At 44.8% G+C, this 26906-nt stretch overlaps 1 protein-coding gene and 1 long non-coding RNA gene across 2 annotated transcripts in view; both read left to right on the forward strand.

Annotated features, from left to right (window-relative positions):
* LOC308467619 (inositol polyphosphate 5-phosphatase OCRL-like) overlaps positions 1-26906 on the forward strand; it is a gene marked incomplete at both ends in the record, with an annotated part of 181993 nt that overhangs the window by 113232 nt on the left and 41855 nt on the right.
* LOC308467837 lies at positions 12939-14099 on the forward strand. Its single transcript, XR_013981332.1, has 2 exons — positions 12939-13282; positions 13401-14099. It is a non-coding gene; the product is annotated as an uncharacterized lncRNA (long non-coding RNA).

Below are 26906 nucleotides of genomic sequence, written 5' to 3' on the forward strand. Positions count from 1 at the left end.
GAGGTCTATATGATGGTATCATAAGTAAAGATATGTGGTCTGACTGCCCCAAATTGGGCAAGGGCTTGGTCTTGTATCCATGCATGATGTTACTATATACCCGGTCCAGGGTATTTCCCCCCCTAGTGGGACAATCAACATACTGGTGGAACTTAGGGAGCACAGTCCTTAAATCGGCTCGGTTAAAATCACCAGCAACCACAAATGCTCCATCCGGGTGGGCCCGCTGCTGTCTGCTAATAGCAGTTAGCAGGTGGCCCATAGCTGTAGTAGTGTTTGCATCGGGAGGTATATACACCGCTGTTATTATAACAACATTAAACTCACGTGGCAAATAAAAAGGGCGGCACTTCACCACTAGGTACTCCAAGTCAGGAGAGCAATGCGTGTCCATTTGTTTGATGTCCGAGCTCCAGTTGTTATTTATATAGACGCAAATTCCTCCTCCTCTGCTCTTCCCGGATTCGGCGGTTCTATCCGCTCTAATTACTGAGCGTCCTTCTAGCTGCAGAAGTCCCTGTGGAAAGGAGGGATCCAGCCACGTCTCTAGAAGGACCATAACACAGCAGTCCCGGATACTTTTCTGCCGAGAGGTAATAAGTTCCAACTCCTCTACCTTGTTGGGTAAGGATCTCACATTTGATACAAGGAGACTTGGCAATGCAGGCTTGTGGGGATTTTTACCTAGCCTCACTCGTAGACCAGCCCTGCAACCCCTCTTCTGCTTGCGCCCCCTCCGTTTTCTTTTCTTTCTGGCAAGGAGAGCAAGGGGAGTATCCCAAGAATGTGCAAGATATGGAGGCTCTCTGATAAGCTCAGCTGGAATGTTATAGGTTGAGACCTCCTGGCTGCAACCTTCTCCTCTGCCGATACTTAAGAGCTCTTGACGACTATAAATTACTTGTGCCTGAGTATTCACAGTCCCTAGCAGCAATAAGTTCACAAATAAAAATAAAACACAAATCACTGAATACCGGTCTTCGGAGTGCCGAGCCGCTGCAAGTGCTTGCGCCGCCATCTTGACCCTTTCACCTAAGCCAATACCGCCTTTTACACAAAATTGGACTCAGACCCCACACAAGAATACAAGAAAGAACTGAACAAGATTGTTAAGGAGCTACCCCCACACATCCGAGAACAGATCCTCACCAACACACCAACAGAACCTCGACCAGGAACTTTCTATCTTCTACCTAAAATACACAAACCAGGAAATCCAGGACGCCCCATCATTTCAGGTATTGGCACTATTACAGTGGGTGTCTCCGGTTATATGGACTCTGTTCTGAAACCATATGCCATCAGTGCTCCCAGCTATGTACGTGACACCACAGATTTTCTGAGGAAAATACAATCTTTAAATAATCTTCCCAACAATACTATACTAGCTACTATGGATGTGGAATCTCTGTATACCAACATCCCACACAACGATGGTTTACAAGCTATAAGGAACACCATTTCAGATAAAACCACAGCGGACCTTGCCACCAAACTCTGCCAATTTGTCCTTACCCACAACAACTTCAAATTCGGTGATGACCTGTTCCTTCAGATCAGCGGCACAGCAATGGGCACCCGCATGGCCCCACAGTATGCCAACATCTTCATGGCAGATTTAGAACAACGTTTCCTAAACTCCTACCCACTCAAACCTCTCTTGTACCTGCGATACATTGACGATATTTTTATCATCTGGACACATGGTCAACAGACCCTGGACACCTTTCACCAGAAATTTAATGATTTTCACCCCACAATCAACCTTACAATGAATCAATCTATGCAAGAAATACATTTTTTGGACACTACTATAAAAATACAGGATGGGCGCATAGACACCACCTTATACCGTAAACCAACTGACCGACAAACATATCTACATGCCTCTAGCTACCATCCCAAACATACCAAACAGTCCATTGTATATAGCCAGGCACTACGTTACAGCCGCATCTGTTCCAATTCTACAGACAGAGACTCTCACCTAAGAGATCTACAGCAAACCTTTTCAGAACTAAAATACCCAGCAGATGAAGTTAGACAACAGATCAACAGAGCCAGACTTATACCCAGAGAGAACTTGCTGCAAGACAGACCCAAAAAAGAAAATAACAGAACACCTCTAGTCATCACATACAGCTCCCAAGTTAAAACAGTACAACGCATCATCAGAGATCTACAACCTCTCCTGGACAATGACAGTTCTCTTTCTCAAGCTCTGGCAGGAAGACCTTTCATTGCCTACAGACAGCCACCCAATCTTAAACAACTCCTAACCCACAATAATACTACAACCAGACTTAACACGGACACTGGCACCAGAGCCTGCAATAAACCCAGATGCCAACTTTGCTGCCACATACACCCGGACAACACCATTACTGGCCCCAACAACATCACACATACCATCTCGGGACTATTCAATTGCTCATCATCTAACATTGTGTATGGCATCAAATGCCAACAGTGTCCTTCAGCTCTCTATATTGGACAAACAGGCCAAACCTTACGCCAAAGAATAAATGGACATAAATCTGACATCAAGAATCACAAAACAGAGAAACCAGTAGGAGAACACTTCAATCTCCCAGGACATTCTATACAAGATCTCAAAGTAGCTGTTTTACTACAAAGGAATTTCAGAAATAGACTGGAAAGAGAAGCTGCTGAATTGCAACTCATTACCAAACTTAAAACCATGGAGAGACCTGGTTTGAACAAAGACATTGGATTCTTATCCCATTATACATGACTAAGCCATTTCTCACCTTCTCACCCCTTGCCTTTTCCTGTAAGACCTATTACAGTCGTTAAGAGTCGTCAGCAGGCTCATCTCAGCTATCTGCCAATCTCCCATTCCCACCACCCTTCTGAGTAATACCCCTCCCCACCTTCTCACTATATAGAAGGATCTGGCAACTTCTGTTTCAGTGTATCTGAAGAAGTGTGCTTGCACACGAAAGCTCATACCAAGAACTAACTTAGTTGGTCTTAAAGGTGCTACTGGAAGAATTTTTTTTATTTCTTCTAATTTCTGTAATGCTTCTTGCAGACTATTCTTTGGGTCTTCCAATGTTAATACTATGTCATCCGTGAAAGCTTTCATTTTATATTCTTTACTTCCTACCTTCACTCCTTTGACCTCCGTTGTTTCCCTTAACTTCTTATTGAATACTTCCAGCACTGTTATAAATAGCAGGGGAGACAGAGGACATCCTTGCCTCGTCCCTTTAGCAATATCAAAAGATTCTGATATATTATTGTTTATTATAAGTTTGGCTTTTTGCTCTTGATAAATAGCTTCAATACCTTTTCTAAATCCTTCTCCAATCCCCATCATTTTCAAATTTTCCTTCATAAAGCGCCAAGAGATATTATCGAATGCCTTTTCGGCATCTATAAAAATCAGCGCTGCCTGCTTATCTATTCTACTTTCCAAGTATTCAATAATATCTATCACGGTTCTTACGTTGTCTTTTAGTTGTCTCCCCGGTAGGAAACCCGCTTGGTCTTTATGGATTCTTTTATTTAACACTTTTTTTAGTCTTTCCGCCAGCACATCGGCAAATAGTTTATAATCGTTATTTAATAATGAAATCGGCCTGTAGTTTTTCACCTTGAGGCCATCCGCATCTTTTTTAGGGATTAAGGTAATGTAGGCTTCTTTCCAAGTATTTGGAATTTTCCCTTCTTTTAAGATGTTATTCATAACTTCACATAGTATTGGTGATAGTTGGTCACTTAATATTTTGTAATACTTGGCCGATATGCCATCTGGCCCTGGTGCTTTTCCTATTTTCATTTTCTTTATTGCTTTCCTGATCTCTTCTTCTGTAATTATCTGATTTAATTGTTCTCTTTCTTCAGTCGTTATTTGTGGCAAATGATGTTTTTCCAAATAACCTTCTATTTCATTATCTATTTCATTTTCTCTTTTATATAATTCCTTATAGTATTTCTGAAATATCTTTTTTATCTCTATTGGATCTTCCACTGTCCTTTCTCCATCCCTTATCTTACATATCATATTTTGTTTTTTCCTTTCTCTTAATTGCCACGCTAAGTATTTCCCTATCTTATTCGCTGATTCAAAGTTCTTTTGTTTCATCATTTTAATCCTCCATTCAATCTCCTGGTTCACTATCATAGAAAATTGAGGTTGTAGCATCTTTATATCTTGTTTTATTATTTCATCTCCTGGTTTAATAGTTAGCTGTCTTTCATTCTCCATAAGATGTAATAAAATTTCTTCTTTCTTTTTCTCTTTTTCTTTTTTTAGGTGGATATTTTTCTGGATTAGGAAGCCTCTCATAACGGCCTTTTCTGCATCCCATACCGTTTCTATAGATATTCCTTTGTTTAGATTCCAATTGAAATATTCTTTGATTGTCTCTTTCGCCTTGTTTATTATTTTTTGGTCATTAAATAAATTTTCATTCATTCTCCATCTGAATGTTCTAGAATCCTTTCCCTTTATCTCCATATATACTGGATTATGGTCTGATATGGTTTGTGGGAGAATTTCTGATTTAAGTAAACTTTGCGTCAGTTCCTTCGAGATCCGGATATAATCTATTCTCCCCCAACTCTGGTTTGGGTTTGAGAAGAAGGTAAACTGTTTTATAGTAGGGTTTTTAAATCTCCAGGCATCAATTAATCCCATATTATCCACCAAATCAAAGAAGGTTCTAGGTAATTTACCTTCCTTCATTTCTTGCTTTTTTGTTGATCTATCTAAGTTCGGTAGAACCACTCCATTGAAATCCCCCATCAATATCAATTTTTGTTCCATCCAGTCTATTAACTTATTACCCAATTCCAAAAAAACCCCAGACTTTTTATCGTTAGGCGCATATATTCCGGCGACAATTATCTTTTCTCCTTGAAAAGTGATTTCTACTACTATCATTCTTCCCTCTTTGTCTTTATAAATTAATTTTGGGTTGAGCTTTTCTTTTATATATAGTACTACTCCTCTTTTCTTAACATTATCTGATGCCACAAAATCCAACCCTAATCTCTTATTGCTTAAGATTCTTTTATGCTTCTTTGTTACATGGGTCTCTTGTAGACAAATTAAATCAAGGTTCCTCTTTAATAATACGTGGGCAATCTGGTTCCTTTTATTTTTATTATTAAGCCCGTTCACATTCCACGACAGTATTTTTAAAGCCATGGTTGATATACAGTAAATAGGTTATCAAATCTAAGTTAGATCTACTGTTCCTTATCTTCTGTCTCTTCCTCTTCTTTTTCTTCTCCTGAATTTTCCTCCTCTTTTCCCTCTCCACTCCCTCCATCTCCACCCCTCTCTCCCCCCATCTGCTCCCCCCTTCCTCCCATCCCCCCATCCTTCCCAGTTCCTTTTCGTACCTTCTTGCAAATTTTTCCAGCTCCAGAGGACTGGATAGTTTAAATCTTTTTTCCTTAAAATAGAATGAAATCCCTTCCGGGAATTCCCATCTATATTGGATCCCATTTTTCTTCAACTGGTTGGTTAATTTTTTATAACCGTCTCTCCTTCGAAGAAATCTTGAAGGAATCTCTTTAAATATAATAATTGGTTTTCCCTGAATACACAACTTTTTGTTATAGTTCTGTTTCAGTACTTCATTCCTCATGTCCAAAGAGTTGAACTCCTGGCAGTTTCTTCCCTCTAGCTTTAGCGGATTTTACTTTTATCCGAAAGATGTTTGCTATTGAATATCCCATATCCTCTTCTTTCATATCTAACCAAGCTGCCAGTTCTTTAACCAGTTTAGATCTTATATTTTCATTTGGGTCCTCTGGGATCCCCCTGAATTTCAGATTTGATTGTTTCTGTCTCATCTGAGTCATTGCCATACTGTCCAACAGTTCTTCCCGTATTTTATTTATCTCCTTGACCTCTATTTTAAGCCTATCCCAGGGGTCTGCAACCTTTAAGACAAAAAGAGCCACTTGGACCCGTTTCCAAAGAAAAACAACAACTGGGAGCCGCAAAACCATTGTGACATTTAAAACAAATATAACACTGCATATATTGTTTCTTACCTTAATGCTATATATACAGGATCGTGCAGTCAGCTGTCAATCTCAAGAAAAAAAGGACAAATTAATAGCTAATTAAAATATTTAATTTACAACCAGGTAACCAGGTTAATGGGACTTTTGCTCCTGAACCTCAGTGTTCAGTGTCTGCACATCAGGGCTGTAAGACGTCACCTTCATTTTCACACAGGATTGCAAGCTGTCATCTGTGAGGCGTGATCGATGTTTGTTTTTAATATAGTTCATGTTGGAGAAGACCTGCTCACATACATATGTGGAACCGAAGATCGACAGGACTCCAAATGCATACTTTTTCATGTTTATGTAAGTGTTGGGGATGGCATTCCATGTTTCGAATACAAGCTTGTCCTGTTTGGGAAGGTTTTCAATATCACTCCATTTATGATTCTGAGCCAGAATGGCCTTCTGACGGGCAACATCCTCAAGAGTAGCGGTCAAGCATTTGAACTTGGACACCCATATATCTTTGTCGGCTATGTCGGCCAGTTCCAGCTCAAGATCAGGTTGACTTACACCTGCAAATGCAGTCATATTCAATAGGGATGGATCGATCGCCAGGGGAGTGACAGGGAAGGATAATGTGTTTTTTTCCTCTCTGAACCCACAGAATCGTTTCCCAAACGAGCTTTGCATTGCGGTGATTGCAGACTTGAAATATTCCAAATTTATCGTATCATGACTTTGTCTGAACTCTCTCAAAGAGGGAAAGTAAGATAGTGTACCTCTCTGGAAATCTTTGACAAACACTGTCAACTTGCGCTCGAATGCCAAAACCTCCTCCAGCATGTGCAGGGCTGTGCCTCCTTTCCCCTGAAGAGTTGTATTTAGTGTGTTTAGATGGGCTGTCATGTCTACCATAAAATGTAATTTTTCCAGCCACTCTGGCTGTTCCAGCTCAGCAAAGGTGAGCTCTTTGCTGGCCAGGAAGGTTTTTACTTCTTCCAAACATGTGACAAAGCGTTTTAGCACCTCGCCTCTGGACAACCACCGGACCTTGTTGTGGAGCAGGAGGTCAGAATATGTGCTTTCCACCTCATGCAATAGCAAACAAAACTGGCGGTGGTTTAAACCCTTTGCCATTATCTTTTTAACAATCTGAATGACCACATCCATCCATCACTTTTGTGCATTTGGGGGGAAATGGTTGAGCACACAATGCCTCTTGGTGCAGGATGCAATGAAATGACAGCAGCGTTCTACCCAGCGCCTTCTGCAGTAGAGCCACAAAGCCCTTCTGTGCTCCTCTCATGCTCGGTGCCCCATCAGTAGCCACTGAGACCAGGTGGTTGGTGTTTATTTTTTTAGCACTTAAAAAGTCCAGGACAGCCTTACAGATATCCTCACCTTTTGTTTGGTCTTTTATTTTTATTTTTTTAAAATAATATTTATTAATAATTTCAGAATTACAGAAAAAAATAAAAAATAAAAAACAACACTACAATACATAAAAAGAAGAAAAAACGCAAAACATAAAAACCAATACAACAATACAGCAAAAAATAAAAATAAAAAAGAGGAAAGAAAGACACAAATCCCATATTACATATCTTTAACTTCCATTTGCTTGTTTCGTTGACCTCCTCACACCTCCCTTTTTGTATTCTAGTTTAGTTAGTTATTTCAGCAAATTCTTTCCATCTTTCTCAATTTTTATTACATAATTTATCTTAACAATTTAACCTATTAATTAACTCGATAGATCCTTCCCATCTTTCCCCATATTCTGTTATTCAAATTACCTTAATTTATTTAACCTTATCTTACCATAAAATACCTTAAAGCTTAAAACTTAATACTCAGTTATACATAGCTCCTGATATCATTTCTACTAGAGTCATATAGTTTCATTCCAACATTTCCCCTAATATTCATTAATTTTAAGCTAATTCCCTAAATAAAAATTTTCTTTATAAATTTTCTTCCAATCTTCATCCAACGTCTCCTCTGGTCTCGGGTCGTGTCAGTCCTTACTGTCTATTCCATCTAGTCCATCAACCTGGAAGTCTTATGTCCGAGGCCCTTAAGTCTCTTCCATGTCCCTTCTGCAGATCTTCTTCTTCTTGTTGTTTATACTTGCACTTTTCCTTGTCTTTTGTTGGTCTCTTTCTTAATTTCTTTCCTTTCTCATTGAGGAGTAGGTCTCTGGGGGGTTCCAACCCAAAATTATCTCCGTCTCCCTTCATCAAACCAGCCCATTCCCCACAGTCCCACTCCCCACAGTCATCAATATAATCCAAAAAAATATTTACGAGCATATTTCAAAGTCTCTCCAGAGTTAAGAGCCTCCTCAGCTCCAGACTCCCCCTGGCCCACTCCAACTTCAATCTTCAAAAACAGCGGCTTATGCTCCTGTAGGGCCTTGGGTCTCTCCATTTGTATTATTTGAGGTGCAACCGCAGCCTCCTCCATTATCTTCTGCACTTGCCCAATGTGGGGATGCAATAGAAAAATAGCACCCTTGTGCAAGATTGTGCAAGAGGAAGCATCTGCTGACTTGTTCCCCTCACTCGCCTGGGTCACTGACAAGCTGCCTAACCACAAAGCTTACGCGGCTGTCATGCTGTCTGGAGTTATGTCCTGGTAGAGAATAGTTATTCTAAGAAATGCAAACCCTAGCTGTTTTCCACCCGAGTGCTACACGTGTATATGCAACATGATGTAATGTGCGCAAGGCTAATAAACATGCAAGGCTGCTGGGGGAGACAGCTCACTCCTTGCTTAAACCTTCACCCATGACTCTTCGTCATTTTCCTCCGCACCTGGTGGGCTGGTTCCCCGACAAATGGTGCCTCGTGTGGTTGCCTGAACGGCTTCCAGGACGCGTGCTGTCAAAGACGGTTCTCCCTGCTACTCACCCGCCCGGCTGTGGCTCAAGGCGCCTTCTCATCTTCGGATCCCCGGTGAGTAGCTATTTTTCTATTTTTATCATGGGTTCTGCGCTCTCCAACCCTCAGAAACAATTTTTAAAAGACATGCAGCACCTCCTTCGGGAAAATAAACAGCAAGTACCTGAAGGTGATCTAATTGCATTGATTCTGGCCATAGATGAACATTGCCCATGGTTCCCTGAGGACGGGACATGGGAAATTCCAGACTGGGATAGGATTGGCGACCACTTTCATGGCCATGGCCGCATAAATGTTCACGTCCTCAGTGCCTGGGCTAAAGTCCGTGGCTGCATGGCAACTCTTACGCCCAAAAACATTTTCTTGGCTTTGTCGCAACCAAAACAAAAAACAGCATCTGCGTTAGATGCACCGCCTCTACCACCACCTTTTACACCTCCTCCACGACCGCCAGATTCTCAGCCTTCACCGGCACCGTCTGCTCCACCCATTAATCCTCAATCGCACCCACCGACGCCACTGGGGACTGCAATTAAACAAGCAGCCCCCCTCTTAGGTTTTTCATCTGGCACAGAACTTTTTCCTGTCTTGGTACCTGCTGGACCAGGGGGAGGGCCACCTCGTCATGAACACTTTGACTATAGACTAATTAAAGAGGTGCATGACTCCGTCCAGAAAAACGGCATCCAGGCTCCTTATACCTTGGGTCTGTTGAACACTATTTTTCAGCAGCCCTGTCTTCCGGAGGACATAAAATTGTTGGCTAGGACCATACTGCCACCGTCTGGAGTCATTGTATTTATGCAGGAATGGCAATTTCTGTGCCAACAAGAAGCCCCAAATGTTGCCATGGCTTTAAACAATGCAGCAGCGGCGGCGGCGGCCGCGGCTCCAGCACCTGCCGCAGGAGGAGCACCTCCCCCCCCTCCTCCAGTCCTTACTCCTCAGGACGTTATGCATGGTCTTATTGGAACTGGCAATTTTTTTACCATCGCCCAACAGATTGCTGCAGGCGCTGCATATTGGGAAGTTGCTACCCGCTGCGCCCAGACAGCGTTTCAAAAGGTGCCTGACACGAAGGGTGACAGTACGTCCCGTTGGGGTACTGTTCGCCAAGGTCCAAATGAGCCATATGCTGCCTTTATCGATCGCCTATATGACTCTTTGAAGCGCCAAATAGCAGACACTCAAGTTCAGGAGGTGATCTTGAAACAACTTGCCTTTGATAATGCTAATGAGGATTGTAGAGTGGCACTTCGCCCTCTGATCAGCCAGCAAGGGATAAACATAGCCGACATGCTAAAGGCTTGTCAGTCCATCGGCTCAGAAAGCCACAAGGCACGGCTACTTGCCGCAGCTTTATCCCAGGCTGCCAACCCTATGAAAGACAAACTTTGTTTTGGATGCAATAAGCCTGGCCATTTCCGCGCACAATGCCGCTCCACTGGCAGTCAGTCTGGAAAGCGCCCCCCCTCTAAGTGTCCTATCTGCAAGAAAGGCTTTCATTGGGCAAATCAATGCCACTCAAACCCTGCTAATCAGAATCAAACCTCTAGCCAAGGACAATCATCCCAGAACCAGGGAAACCGGCAGATGGGCCCTCCCCGGGCCCCAGTAAATCAATAGGGGGACAATGTCTGATGCCACAACTTATTCTCACTCAGGATGTACGATTCCCGGTTCCATTTTGTCCTCACAAAGCCTTGGTTATAGCCTGTGGATTTGCTATAGACAATTCTCAATGTTGTCTTGTCTTGCCACTTGCCTCTGCACAAACTGTTGGGGTATATGCTGTGCCTGGAACCATTCAAGGACCCTATAATTCAATCACCATTACGCTATATGCTGATCGTCCCTGCCATCTCCCATCTGGCACGCCAGTGGCTAAAGTCATACTGCTCCCTGCGGATGCCACAACTCCTACAGATACCCCCTTAATTGCTGCTGCAATGCCTCTCACAGCTCAGTGCCCTACCTTAAAAATGACACTGGGTGGACGTGAGGTAGAGGGGGTTCTAGATACAGGGGCAGACGTTACTGTGATTGCTAAACAAGACTGGCCTCCCGAATGGCCCACGAAGGCAGCTGCCCAAGTTTTGGGTGTCGGGGGAGAAACCCCAGCTTGTCAAAGCCTTCACCCAATTATGATTCAAGGCCCTTCGGGTCTTTCTGTCACCATTTATCCTCTCATTTTGGACATTCCTGTCTGTCTATGGGGACGGGATGTTCTTGAAGCCTCAGGCTCTTCCATTCAGACAAATTTATTCTAAGGGCCGCCCCTGCACACCCGAGGACCACGCTAGCCCTCACCTGGACATCAAACACGCCTGTTTGGGTTGAGCAATGGCCTCTGACTAAAGACAAACTTGCAGCGGCGGCCCAGCTTGTCTCGGAACAACTTCGCCTCGGACACATAGAGCCTTCTTCCTCCCCATGGAATACACCAATTTTTGTCATCAAAAAGAAAACCTCTGGCCATTGGAGGCTCATTCAGGATTTAAGGATGGTAAACAACCAGATGCAACCTATGGGCGCATTACAGCCTGGTTTTCCTAATCTTAATATGATACCAAAAGACCACAAACTTCTGGTGGTAGATATAAAAGACTGCTTCTTTTCCATACCACTAGCCCCGGCAGATCGTCAGCGTTTTGCCTTTACATTGCCTGTTCTCAACAATGCTCAGCCAACGGAACGCTACCAATGGGTTGTATTGCCACAAGGTATGAGAAATTCTCCAACTTTATGCCAGCACTTTGTCAATTTAGCCCTAAAACCTTTCCGCCAGCGCCACCTAGAGGTTATTTGTTGTCATTACATGGATGATATCCTTGTGGCTGCACAGGACATATCAATGGAATTATTAAAAGACCTTACATCTACCCTCACAGATTTTGGACTGTGTATTGCCCCAGATAAGGTTCAGCAAACTTTGCCTATGTTATATCTTGGACATAAATTGACACAACAAGCTGCCATTCCGGTTGTTCCCCAATTGTCTTTTCCTGCCCGCCTACGGCTGGTTGACCTTCAACAACTTTTGGGACACCTGAATTGGATAAAGAATTACCTTAATCTGCCTACTAGCACCTTGTCACCATTGTTTTCTGCCTTACAAGGACACAAACTACCCGGAGAAGTCATCCCAGTTACAGAAGAAATGCTACAAGCCTTACAACAGGTTAATGCTTTATTAAGAGACCGAATGGTGGATCGCATAGACACTCTGCACAATGTGCAGTTATCCTTGGCAATTTTTTCCACACCTTTGCTGCCTACAGCCATTCTCTACTCACAGAAATCGGCTGCCCCCTCGGGTGTCAACATTGTGGAATGGATCCACCTTCCGCATACTCCACCGCGTAACATTTATTCCTCTCCAGCGGCTGTAATGGATTTGGTAATTAAAGGGCGTGCTCGAGCAAAAGCCCTCTCTGGACTGGACGTTGAAAAAATTTACTTGCCTTTTTCACTCACAGAAACACAACACCTGATTTCCACCTCCGTGGCTACTCAAGTAGCACTTGTGGATTTTTTGGGAACCATCACGCATAATCCCCCCTCTGATCCACGCCTGTCTTTTCTTTCTCAAACTGTCTATACTTTAAAAACTGCTCTCTCTCTGACCCCCATCCCCTCTGCCCTTACCCTTTTCACTGATGGGTCAAAAACGCGGGGGGTGGTAGCATGGGAAGAGGGTGGAAAATGGAAAACTGAATTTACTGAGCGACAGAGGTCCGCCCAGCGGGCTGAACTTGCTGCTGTAATCCTTGCCTTTCAACTCTTTCCTGATAAACCTTTTAATTTGCTTGTTGATACACAATATGTGTATCGCCTTCTGTCTTCCCTGCCTGTTTCTTATATCACGCCTGCGTTAGATGCTGATTTGTTTGTTCTTTTTTCTACCTTGCAGTATCTTATTCAAGAACGCCGTCATCCTTTTTATGTTGCACACCTTCGTTCCCACACCAATCACCCAGGGTTTTTGGCTCAGGGAAATGCCGTGGCAGACGCTGCACTGAGATCTGAAGTGTTTTCCTTGTTTTCTGACCCTATTCTCTCTCATTCTACCTTTCACCAGCCTGCTAAAGTTTTGGCAAAAATGTTTAAAATCCCTATTGCACAGGCACGAGACATTGTCTCTCAATGTTCTACCTGTTCTAAAGCTCGAACCATGATTCCTTTTGATGCGGTGAACCCTAGGGGCACGTCCCCTCTTGCGGTTTGGCAGATGGATGTTACTCACACCCCTCTGCTCGCCCCATTTTCAAAAGTTCACTTGACAGTGGACACCTCATCTGGATTTATCTGGGCCACCCCATTGAAGGGTGAGACCGCTCGTCACGTCATTCAGCACACCCTGCGCTGTTTTGCTGTGATGGGTAAGCCACAAAGCATTAAAACGGATAATGGCCCAGCCTATATTTCCTCTCAGTTTTCATCCTTTTGTGATTTATGGAATGTGAAATTAATCCATGGTTTGCCTTTTTAATTCAACAGGACAGGCGATTGTGGAGAGGGCGCACTTGACCTTCAAGACTCTGCTGTCCAAACAACTTGGAGGTCGAAATGCCCCCTCTGCCGAGATTCCTTCAATTGTGCATACTGTTTTATTCACTCTTAACCATCTTTTGTATCCCCATAATAGGGAATATACACCGGCTGAGATTCATTTTCGAAAAGCAGAGCCTTTGGCTCGACCTCTTGTATCTTACAGACAGCTACCTGATCCAACATGGCATGGTCCTGTGCCACTCATCTCCTGGGGACGCGGCTACGCGGCAGTGGACCTGGATGGACGGCCTACCTGGTTACCAGCGCGCTGTGTGCGACCCTGGCGAGCTTCTGCCTCGGAATGAAATTTATGACTCTGATTAAATAATATAAAAAAGGAGGGCATGTGGGGATGCAATAGAAAAATAGCACCCTTGTGCAAGATTGTGCAAGAGGAAGCATCTGCTGACTTGTTCCCCTCACTCGCCTGGGTCACTGACAAGCTGCCTAACCACAAAGCTTACGCGGCTGTCATGCTGTCTGGAGTTATGTCCTGGTAGAGAATAGTTATTCTAAGAAATGCAAACCCTAGCTGTTTTCCACCCGAGTGCTACACGTGTATATGCAACATGATGTAATGTGCGCAAGGCTAATAAACATGCAAGGCTGCTGGGGGAGACAGCTCACTCCTTGCTTAAACCTTCACCCATGACTCTTCGTCATTTTCCTCCGCACCTGGTGGGCTGGTTCCCCGACAGCCCAATCAATACAGGTTCCTGAGTTGGTCCCTGGATGGTTTCTGTATCACTATTCACTATTTGTCCACAGTTATTGGCCACAACAGTCATCAAATCCATTTTCTCATTCATCAAATCCATCTTCTCATGCATCTGTTCCAACAAAGCACTTGTCTTGCATAAAGCAAGCACCAAAACTTCCTCCCAGCTCATATTTAGTCAAGGTCAAAAGGACTAATCCCACGATCTTAATCTCACAGCTGTGGAGTCCTCAAGTAGACTGCAGCAACAATTTAGCAGGCTCCCTCTAGAGGAGACAATTTCTATTTGTATCCATCTTTTTAAGGCAAGGCCAACAAAGGAAAATTACTTTCATTTTTCAGATATTTTGTTTCTTTAGAATGCAAAAGGCAACATTGGAATCAGTTTATTTCTCTTCTTTAGCTATCTGTCAAAGTATTCCATTCACAGTCAATGAACCTCTCCAACAATTTCTGTCTCTGACACCCCGTTCCCAGGTTAGAGACGGTGGAAACTTATCCTTCTTCACTCCCTCTCCTGCAGGCGTTACACAAAGTCCCCCCCCTTCTCTCCTGCCTCCAAGGGGGTCTCAGTAGCTATAAATGAAGGAAATTTGGGCTTTTTTAACGACTTTCCAGGCTTTAGCTTACAAGGTTTTTGCTTCAGTCTATATAGAAAAAGCGGAAGGCGGACTTCCTGTTTTGAACCTTCCCGCTTCGATGTCAAATTAAGATATTTCTTGATCCAATTTTCCGTTTCTACTCACGGGTACTTGTTTTAAATCCAATTGTCCACAGGAAAAAGTCAGCGCTCTCCGGCGATGGCTGTGCGGCTTCACTCCGTGAAAGTAGCAGTCAGTTCGCAGCACCGCGCCGCTCACCCCACTTCACTCCGGAATCCCGAAAAGGGGTTCCCCATGAGTAGGGGGCGCTCCTGGTGCCCTGCTGAACCCCACGTTCCCAGGCTTCCTCCGCCTGGGATTTCTAGCGGGTCCCCACCTTCACCGCGGCGGGAAGACCCAGTTTCCACGGAGCCAGTTCCTCCGGTCGGAGGAACTCCGCCATTCGCCGATGGCGCTAACCCGGAAGTCCACCCCTTGTTTGGTCTTTTAGTGGTATCAGCTCAATCAGTTCTTCCTGTGGCCCAAAAGAGTTCACATATCGGCAGAACAGCGCTATTTGTTCAATATCACCTTTATCTTTGGACTCATCACAGGCGATGGAGTACGCCACAGCTGAATTAATGTCTTGAATTTGCTGTTTGCTAATGTTTTCTGCCATTTTTAGGGTTCTGTCTTTAACAGTCTTCGCAGACAGAGGCGTGTCTTTGATTTTCTGCACAATTTCATTCTTGTTTTTGAAGTCCATGTATAGATGTTCCGAAATCTTAATGAATGCTTCTTTTATATACTCTCCATCTGTGAACGGCTTCCCGTGCTTGACTATTTCCTGAGCGGCTACAAAACTAGCATATGTTGTGGAATTTGCAGACTTCACCCAATTCTTGAAATTATTTTTGCTCCTATCAACCTTCCTCATAAGTTCTGCAACGGCTTTTCGTCTCTCATCTCCATCTGGATATTTTTCAGCAAAGGCTGTGTGTTTATTCTGGAAATGTCTTGCAATATTTGACTTTTTGTTGTTTGCAAATTTCTCACCACTTATTAAGCATACTGGTAAACCAGTCTTGTCAGTAAAGAATGCAAATGATTCTGTCCATGTATCATTCAACATTCTGTTTTCTTCAGAAATTTTTCTTTTCTTGCCTTTATCCATGGCTGGCCTACCGGGGGTCCAAAACAGGGACGTAATTAGAAATCAGAGGGCCCCATAGCAAAATTTGCTATGCCCAATAATCAATGCCCCAAAATGCCATAGAAAATTAATCAGGGCCCCAGTGTACCATAAATCATAATCAGTGCCTGATGTAAATACTAATTAATAATGAGGGCCCAATGTCATCCTCGTCATTATAAAAATAACTTTTTTGACACTTTTTTATTATTTCTTTGTTTGACCCCTCAGAATTACTCCCCCTCATAGAAATAAACGTTAAATTAACAAGTTAACTTTTTTGAGTGTGTGTTCTTCACTCCCCTTCAAAACAGTGACCAGCGTACATGCCCCCTTTCAATGCAGCCTGCTTACAAAGGCGGGACGACAAAGACCGGCAAGAAGCTGTTGCATAACGTTCCCCAAGGAAAGCGTTAGCTATTCACTGAACTTTCCCCTGCTTAAGTTTAAAAAGGGGCTTCAAGCAACTAAAAAGGGGCTTCAGGCAACTAACTCCCACGTGGATGGCGGCCGCCTCAGAAGACCACGTGGAAAAATAAGATGGCTGCCGGGATGATCCGGTTACCCAGCAACAGCACAGCTGCTTCCGATGCTTTTAGAGCCTCAACCTTCCGCGTTAAAGAAAGCAGCCCGCAAAGCAAGTGTTGGAGCGCCGAAGCCACCTCACCCCCACAAGGAGAATGCTGCGCGTGTGACCAAATAGCGAGGACTTACGTTGCTAGAGACAAGCCCCGACGCTACCACAAGCCTCCCTCTCTTCGCGCCGCCCAGCCTCCCAAGAAAAAAACCCCGCTTCAAACGGTCACAAAGCACAAATTCCACGCGACCGCGACTTGAAATAATAGTACCCCACAACCTGATCCGCCAGGCGCGCCGAGCCCTTCCCAGGAAAGGTAAAATGTGGCGATGAGCTTGCGTAGCGCGCTGGGCTCCCAGCGGCAAATCGACTTGGCTAGGCAGCAAGCAATCCAAACGGAGAGGTTTTCGGCGCGATCAAGGCACCCCCGGTAGATAAGCGAGTGATCCACTCGTAAGCGGCTTTTTGCGTGTTTCCACCCGGAAAATGCGCCTCCTCCCCTCGCCTCCGCCCCGGAGCCGTGGCAAAGGTGCTAAAGAGTCGCATGCGGCTCCGGAGCCGCGGGTTGCCGACCCCTGGCCTATCCATATCCTTCCTACTTTCTTTCATATCTTTTTGCACCCTCTTCATTGAGTCCTCAAGAGCGTTGGATCTTACCGTCAAATCTTTCACTTTTCCTGTCAGCTCTTCCACCACCCCCTCCAATCTCTTATCCAATGTATCCTGTACTTCTAATAACTTTTTCTCGATATATTGTTCATTATGTTTAAATTCTTTCCTTATTTCCACCATTAAGCTGTCATAGTCCTAGATTTCTTTCCCTTCTTTCCCATTTTCTTTATCTGGATGGTCTCCTTTCTACTGGCATTCCCACCCCTTTTTCATTTTGTATTTCAGCTTATATTAATTAACTAGTAAAAATTTTTCACCCCTAGAGGTCGCTAAACTGAGATATTGACTTTCTCTATTCTTCCGATGTAGTTCTTCCCATGTAGTTCCCCTCTACCCCCACACGGCGGCGCCTTAATTGCTTTCCAAGACTTAACTCTTAAAATACGAAAAATACAAAGAAGAAGAAGAGGGAAGGAGACGGGAGAATAACAACAAGAAACCGAGAAAAAAAAGGGGGAGGGGGAAGACACACAACCAAAAAGTTCTCAGGAACAGGAACAGGATACGAGGTGAGTCTCAATGCAAGAGCAGAAACGGGGAAAAGAGGCGGAGTCAAGTGGAAGGAGCTCCACGAGGAGAGGAGCTTCCCGGGGTAACGGAAGGTCTTGCCGAAAAGTCCTACTTAAGCCTTCCTTTCTTTTCCCCTTATCCGTTTGTCCCCAGTCTCTTCCGACTAAAGCGGTAATTCAATCGCTTAAAGTGCAGCGTCCATCTTCTCCTAATTGGTTGTTGTTGTGTACCACTTTAAAGAAGGAGGAGGAAACAAGTGTGAAATGGCGGCGGAGAGTCCCACTGTATTCTCAAACTCTCCTCATACAGTTCATGTTCTCCTCCCAAACCTCCTTAAAGAGACGCTGCCTCTCAGTGTTTCAGTTCCTCTTATTTCCAGTTCAATTTTTAGTCCTTCAGACTCCTCAAGCATAAAACAATCACTGTTTAAACGTGGGAGGCAGAAATCACAGTTTAAGCACTATTTAAAACAGGCACTGTTTAAACAGGCAAGCAAGAGGGTTGATTGCAGGGTCTCACTTATGTGTCCCAAACTAGTCGCTGGCATAACGCACTCCGACCTGGACAAACAAAGAATTTCCATTCACTTCTCTCTAGTCCATTAAGATATTTTCAGTCATTTCGTTGCCTCAGATTTCTTATACTTTGTATCCGAGGTCTCTCCGCTACACCCACTTAGCTGTTACTTTCTTACCTTCTCTCCTCTCCCAGCCTTCCGCTATACTCCATTTTACTCTTACCGCTGCAGTGGACTCCTTCTCCCTTCTCCCCACGTCTTCTTATTCCGCTGGTTTTCCTGGCCAAATTTCTGTTTGTTGTTGCTTTCATTGCCTTATTTACATCCAGCTTCTTAACTGCTGTTGGAGGCTCACCGCTTTCACTCAGAGCCTGAGGCTTCACAGCACGGGGTTTGTTGCTTCCCCTCGTGTTGCAGCTCAAATCCTGTTAAAAACTAAAAAACAGGAGAGCACACGCAGCACCATCGGGTACTCTGTCCCCCAGGATAATCCTCCTGAGGTTTCAAGGTTCACGAAGCCTTCGTGATGCCTCTGGACCCCCGTGTTGTTCGGGACCCCCCCGGAGGGTAGCCTCGTGCTCCTTTTTCGTGGCTGCAGCTCACCGGAAGTCTCAGGCCTTTTCTCTCTCAGCGGCCATCTTCTAATAACTGTATTTTCTTGAGCTTTCTCTAGAGAAGGGGCTGTTTTGTATATTGGAGCAGAATAGTGTATTAGCTCTCATGTTTTGTGTAAAGCAAGCCCTTGTTAAGTACCGTCAGCTGAATTGGGCTTGTGCCCAGATCTTAGCACACTAACCGATGAAACAGGTGAGGGCAACCTCTGGCCCTCCAGACGTTGCTGAACTACAATTCTCATCATCCTGCCCATTGGCAATGCTGGCTGGGGCTGAGGAATTTCAAGGAAGCTTTCGACTTGCCCCTACCTACACCTACCTACCCACTGAACGAAGGAGCAAGAAAGCAAAAGGCAAGTTCAGAATTCCAGAGTTTTCCAAATTGTGGGATGTAAACACAGGAGCAGTCAATGACAACATTCTGAGAGTGTACATGTTAGAACATGGGGAGGGATGTCTGTCCAGCAAGCAGGTAAACTTCCTGGGACGGACTTCCTCCGCATGTGACCTCACCTGTGCAGGTAAATGATAAAAGCACAGGGCAGGCAGCCATCTCTCTCTCTCTGCCATTTTTCTTTCGAAGAAGAAGCATCTAAAGATGCTCTCTTGGCTCTCAGCCAAGAGAGGAGGAAAGGACTATCTTGCTATAAGATAGATTCTGAATGTATGTAACCTTTTTAAGCCTGTCTGCCTTCTGGGATCATACTGTGAACAGAACGTGAGTAAACTCTTTTATGTTTTTATAAAGACTGTGCTGTGTCTTGTATTTTAAAAGTGAACAAAAGGGGAAATTACCAGGGTAATTATTATAGAGGTTCTAGCGAACCTGTGCACACGTTACCGTTGCGAACTTAAAGGGGGAATGTTTATAAACTCTGCTGATATTTTGGAAACTTGTTAGCACAAGTTGGATTAGGATATAATCTCACAATATATCCTCTCCTGCACCCCTGAACATTCCCACAAAGGGTTATTGGCCCCAGTATTGCATATTTTTGCGTATTTTTGAAGGATTGCATTGGATTGTGATTTTGAGTTGAATAGTATTTTTCTGAGTTAACTTCCTGGTAAGCACATGGTCCTTTGTTCCATTGTGCAGTGGGGATTAAGCAACCCCCCCCCCTTCCTTCAGAGTTCACAGTGACCCAAGGCAGTGAAGAATTGTTTTGCATTTTGAGATTTTTTGAGATTTTGATTTTAAAACTTTGAGAAATTTTGAAATTTTGAAGAATTTTCAAATTTTGGATTTTAAGATGGCTAGAGCAGCTTTTGATAGTGATGCAAAGCTAGGAATGCCTGTGCTGAATGAACACAATTTCATACACTGGAAGCAGCACTTGATAGCATGTTTAGATTATAAGCACATTTTGGAAGCTTTAGACCCTCAACCTACGGGATCGTCTGAGGGAGATTTAGCCAAGATAAGTGCTTGGAAACGCATGAACAGCGAAGCTAGACACATAATTTTGAGTGGACTTCGTGATGAGCAGCTATCATTAATAAATAGTACAGATGATGCGTCTCAAATCTTAAGAGATATTGAGCACGTGTATGGAGAATCTAGCATAAACTGCTTCAGAAACGTGGTGTGTAAATTAACCAGATTGAGGATGAATTCAAAAGAGGAATTCACAGAGCACATCAACAAGTTTACTGAGATTATTCAAAGAATTGATCTGACTCCCAAAGCTTTTGATGAAGATACAAAGATAGCATTTTGTTATCATCACTTGGACCACACTTTAGCGCATTTGAAAGTTTGATGGACCATAGACAAGGTCTGACTTTTAAAGACTTGATTGGTTATTTAAAAGAAGAATGCAGAGATAGAGCTGAATCTCCAGTGAGAAATGCTAAAAGCATGGACAGTGGTTATGCATCTAGGCAATTTACAAAGTCGAAAGAGATGCCTAAGAAAGTGATTTGTTTCAATTGTAACAAAGAAGGACACATTGCAAAGAATTGCAGGGCTCCTAAAGCAAAGAAACCCCACCCCTTTCAGCCAAAAGGGGAAAAGAAGGGGAAATGTGAATGCACATGGTTACTGCAAGAAAGGAATTTAGCTGTCCAGAATTGTGAAAATAAACGTAATAAATCGATTTTAGATTCAGGTGCCAGTTCGCACTTTTCATATAAAAAGGACAATTTTAATGAGATAAATGATATAAATGATGAAGAAGGATCTGAAATTGAGGTTGCAGATGGCAACATTGTTAAAGCAAAAGGTGCAGGTTCCATGAGTCTGAAATGCAATATAAACAATGAATGCATTGAGAACACAATCTCTAGAGTTTTATACGTACCAGAGCTGAGCTGCAATTTAATCAGCGTGTCCACTTTGGACAAGAAAGGTTTCCAGATCACATTTGGAAATGGAGAATGCAAGGTGACTAAAAATGGCAAAGTGGTTGCTCAAGCAAAGCTAATAAATGGTGTATATGAGCTTGATCTTTCAGAGAACCAGTCTGCAAAAGTGGCACATTCCAGCCAGAAGGATGAGGCAGATCTGGACCTATGGCACAGAAGGCTTGGACATAGAGATACCAACGTCATTCTGGATCTACAGAAAAGAGATCTTGTAAGAAGTTTGCAGGTAAAGCAGAGCAACAAAGCTCCAGCAAAGTGTGTAAGCTGTATTACAGAGAAGGCTGTAAAACCTTCATTTCCACGTTGTGCAGAGCAAAGAAGCAACAAAGTGCTTGATATAGTGCACACTGACATATGTGGACCCATGAATGTTCCCTCACTGGGAAAGAATAGATATATTTTAATATTTCTGGATGACTTTTCAAGATTTTGTGTTGTATATTTCCTCAAAGAGAAGAGTGAAACAGTGGAGAAGCTCCAGGAATACATTGCCATGGTCAAGAATAAATTCCAGAGAGCTCCAGCTGTGTTAATGAGCGACAATGGAGGTGAGTACTGCTCAAATGAAATGCAGGCTCTCCTGGCCAAGGAAGGAATTGCACACGTAACCACAGTTCCTTACACACCACAGCAGAATGCCATAGCTGAGAGAAAGTTTAGGTCCATTATGGACATGACAAGGTGCATGCTAAAGGATGCATGTTTGCCACAGAAGCTGTGGGCCGAAGGAGTGTACATGTCGGTCTATTTGCAGAATAGACTGCCAACCAAAGGGGCAGAGTGCACACCATTTGAACTTTGGCATGGGAAAGCTCCCAATCTGTCGCACATACGTGTGTTTGGAAGTCCGTGTTACTTCCACGTGCCCAAGGAACGCAGACACAAGCTTGACTCCAGGGCAAAAGCAGGTATCCTTGTGGGATATGTGAGGAGAACCTGAGCTTACAGGGTTAAACAGCTCAGAGTGTACGCCCTGCCTACTGTTGGGAGGGGGGAAATTCTGTGTCATTTCCGAGAGCCTCAAGCCTTTGTTCTCTCTCTACTTTCGCTTTTGAGGAGAGAGGACGTGTTTTCACGATGCTGTTCGCTGTGATAGATAATGGATAGTCTGCTGTAAATAAAACTGCTTTTAGCTGCTAAGATCCTGAGTGGACTTTATTTAAGCACACTGAAGCATGCACTGGAGTTTTTGAAGCTTTCTCTTACCGCTGCTGATCTTTGCTTTTGCTTAGAGCATCGGAATGTGGAGTTTGGAATGCAGAGGCCTGGCCGGCAAGAGCTGTGCAGCCGAAGCGGGCCGGACGCCAGGCTTATCTGAGCAATAAATCAATCTGCTTCAGAGGTTATGGGTGATAGTTACTGCAATTAGAGGAAGCTGCTTTGAAGCCTGCTTTGAAGTGCTGTGTGCTTAAAAAGGCTGAGAAAACTGAGAAGCTGCTGTTTTTGCTGCCGGAAGAAAAAAGTCCTGCTTTGAGGCTTTGCCTGGGAGAAAAGCAGGGAGACTGGCTGCAATGCTGTGTGCTGCAAAGAGCCACTGGAGGCCTCTCCTTTGAAGCTGGCTGGTACGCGTGAGTACTTCAAAGCCCCAATGGGAGCACTGGGGGAGGAGATGGCTGAGCTCCAGGACTTTTATGATGTCCCGTTTGAAAAGCTCACAACCCAGTCCTGGGATATCTGGGTTAGGAGAGTAAGGGGGTGGTTTTTGGCCACAGGGCTCTGGAGTATAGCCCAGAAGGAGCCGGCCCCACCCATGCCAGTTGCTGCTGAAGATGGCGGAGCAGACCTGGAGGCTGTTTTGCTGGAAGATAGAGAGCAGAGAATGCAAAGAGAGCTCTGCATGTTGAGAGCAAGCGTGGACGCTATGCTGTTGCCCCACCTGGAGGGCGTTGATTCAGCTCAGGCCGCCTGGCAGGTGCTGAGGAGTCTGTGTGAAAGCTCAGCAGGAGCCCAGGGCCGGGAGAAAGCCGAGAGCAGAGAGGAAGCCGAGAGCCCAGTGGGGGCTGCTGGCCATGTTCCTGACGTTACAGCTGGGAGTAGCTGCTTTGTCTCCGAGGGGCTGCGTGATGTTGAGGCCTACAACCAGAGTGCTGGGGAGCGTGCAGGCCCAGGCTGTGCACCCATAGGTGGGGGTGCTGGGAACAAAGGAATGGCTGGAGAGGGAGCTGTGAGAGCTGTTGCTATGCGTCGCCGCTGTTATCGCTGTGGCTCCCCCTCCCATCTGGTGAGAGAATGTCCAGTGGAGGCACAGGAACAGCCGAAGGCCGTCTCCCGTAGCAACCAGATAAAGGGCTCTTCTTCAAAGCGTGGGAAAGGCAAGCCGAAGGCAGCTGGCAGAGACACTGAAAATAAACATTTGGCAGCCTCTATGGCTGCAGTCAAGAGTTGTCAACAGGATGCTGTGCTGGCTTTTGTCATAGACTCAGGAGCTTCCCATCATCCCGTGCCATCTAGTGGATTCCAGGAGAACTGCACCTCTGGGAAAACTGTCTGTTTAGCAGATGGGACTCGACACCCACTCACGCAGACTGGCTCACTGTTTTGTTCTTTCTTACAGGATTCAATCCAGGCTTTTGTTGTTCCAGGACTGTCCTGCGCGTTGCTGTCTGTCAGTGCACTTCTTGCTGAGAACTACAGAGTGTGTTTTGAGAACAATAAGTGTTCTATTTCTAAGAATGGACAGCACCTAGTCAGTGTTGAATGTAAAGACAGGTTGTTTGTGATAGATGCTTCTTTTGCAGGTCCAGATGACACGGAGGAGGCTCAAGCACAGTGTGCCAACGTTCCAGTTCATGATGCGTGTGCTCACTTATGGCACCGACGCATGGCACACGTGTCCTGGGGGTCAGCGATGAAGATCTCAGAGTGTACGCAAGGGTGCAAAATGAAATCATGTGCTAAGTTTCTAGATTGCAGAGCGTGCAAGTCCACAAAGGTGAAAACGTGCACATACCCTAGGTCTGAGAGGGTGACCACTAGGGCTTTTCAATTAATTCATGCAGATTTGTGTGGTCCGTTTTCTGTGAGCAGTATGGGCGGAGCCAAATTTGCGCTGGTTCTGATTGATGACCATACGAGGAACTCCTGGACCATCACGCTCCGACACAAAAATGAAGCTGCGCCGCTAATCAAAGACTGGATTGCGGCTGTGGAACTGCAGTTTTCCACACGGGTGCAAAACTTTCAGAGCGATCGCGGTGGGGAGTTCACCGGGTCTGCACTGCAAAGTTTCTTCCGCAAAAAGGGGATTCAACACAGGTTGACTTCTCCACACAGTCCCCAACAGAATGGGATCGCGGAACGCAGGAACAGGACGCTAGGGGAGATGTTCGCAGCTCTTTTGTTTGATGCCGGGCTCCCACAGCGCTTTGGGGGGGGAGGCTTGGCGAATGGCCAACTTTATTCTGAACAGGTCGTTCAATTCAGTGGTAGGTGACACACCGTACTTTTTGCTGCACGGAAAGAAACCGAAAGTGCACTACTTCCGCGATTTTGGCTGTGAGGCTTGGGTCCTCATACCAAAGGCCAAACGCAAGAAAGGTGAACCCAAGTCCCAAAAGATGATTTTTTGTGGGTATGAGGCAGGGACCAAGCGGTGGAGGTTTGCGTATCCGTCAGGGAATCAGTCCAGGATTCTGCTCAGCAACAGTGCTGAATTCTGTGAGCAGAGTGGCTGGGCAAGGATGCATGGGAACCCTGACATCCTGTCAGAGAGTCTACTTGACTCTGCTGATGAAGGAGAGGAAGAGGTTGAACCTGCTACTGAGGCTCAGAGTCCAGACCCAGTGCAGGCAGAGGGGAGAACTTCTCCCAAGGCTGTGAAGATCGAGCAACGCATCCTGGGGACCAGAGGTCACGCGCTCGTCCAGAACCAACAGAGGTGTCCCACCATTATGGTTGTCCTACTTTGCAGGGTCGGCGTTTCCACAGGAACCTTCCACTTGGGAAGAGATACAGGAGATGCCAGCTGCAGAAGCCAGTCTCTGGAGGAAGGCCGCGCAGGAGGAGATGGATGCACTGCATCAGAACAAGACCTGGACACTCACTGAGCTGCCACCCGGTAAGAAGGCCATTGGCAGTAAATGGGTTTTCAAGGTTAAGAAGGGGTCAGAAGGAGAAGTGCAGCGCTACAAAGCTAGACTTGTAGCACAAGGATTTTCACAGCGTTTTGGTGAAGACTATGATGAAGTTTTTGCACCAACCGCGAGGTACAGCAGCGTAAGAATGCTTTTAAGCATTGCAGCCTCCAAGAAAATGAGAGTGAAACACATAGACATTGCTACCGCTTTTCTACATGGGCAGATTTCTGAGGAAATTTATATGAAACAGCCCAAGGGTTTTGTAAAACCACATGAAGCACATTTAGTGTGCAAACTCCAGAAAGGACTTTATGGACTTAAACAGGCTGCTAGAGCCTGGAACCAGAAGTTGCATAAAATGCTGACGCAACTTGGGTACAAGCAAGGCGATGCTGACAAGTGCTTGTACAGTAAGTCAAATAATGGACAATTCTCATATATGTTAGCTTTTGTCGATGACCTGATTATTGCCACAGCAAGTGAGAAAGACTATACACAGATAGTAAAGCACCTTAGCAAAGAGGTGGAGGTCAAGGAGCTAGGAGATGTCCAGTACTACCTCGGGATCCAGGTGGAAAGAGAAGAGGGCGGCTCATTTCTTCTCAGCCAAAGACAGAAGATCCACGAGCTGATTGAGCACATGCAGATGCAAGACGCACATCCAGTTGCTACACCGATGGCCACTGACTTCCTGAAGAATCAGCAGGATTCGAAGCAGTTGCCAGACAACAATGACTACAGCGATTGGTAAACTTTTGTATTTAGTTACCACATGTAGACCTGACTTAGCTAATGCTGTGGGGATTCTTAGCAGAAAAGTGAATTCTCCCACTGAGCATGATTGGGCAGGTGTAAAGAGGGTGGTGCGATATTTGAAGGGTACCATGAATTGTAAATTAAGGTTACCAGCTGTCAGAGACCCTAAATTGGTTGGGTATACTGATGCGGATTGGGCTGGGGATAACGCTGATTATAAATCAACAAGTGGTCATGTTTTTATGTTTGGGGATGGACCTGTCGCATGGGGCAGATATAAACAGAGCTGTGTAGCATTATCTTCCACAGAATCAGAATACGTTGCAGCAACAGAAGCCTGCAGAGAGATTGCCTGGCTTGATCAACTCATAAAGGACTTTGGGTTGGTGAGAAAAGGGCCTGTCAGCTTGCTGGAGGACAATCAAAGTTGCCTGAAGCTGACGCAGAGTGAGAAGTTCCTGGCCAGAACAAAACACATTGGGGTTAAATACCACTACATACGCCAGATGATCCAGGATGGACTTGTGGAACTATCCTACTGCAGCACCCAAGAGATGACTGCTGACATCCTGACGAAACCCCTACCAAGAGAGAGTTTCCAGAATCTACATGTCAAGCTGGGACTCTGGGTGGTTGAATAAAGTTGTTTATGTTTTGTGTATGTTGTATTGCCTGAGAAGGGGTATGTGGGATGTAAACACAGGAGCAGTCAATGACAACATTCCTAGAGTGTACATGTTAGAACATGGGGAGGGATGTCTGTCCAGCAAGCAGGTAAACTTCCTGGGGACGGACTTCCTCCGCATGTGACCAGAGGTGGGTGTGGCCTCACCTGTGCAGGTAAATGATAAAAGCACAGGGCAGGCAGCCAT

This window comes from Podarcis pityusensis (genome assembly GCF_964106645.2).
Source record: "Podarcis pityusensis genome assembly, chromosome: W".
Taxonomy (NCBI): Eukaryota; Metazoa; Chordata; class Lepidosauria; order Squamata; family Lacertidae; genus Podarcis; species Podarcis pityusensis.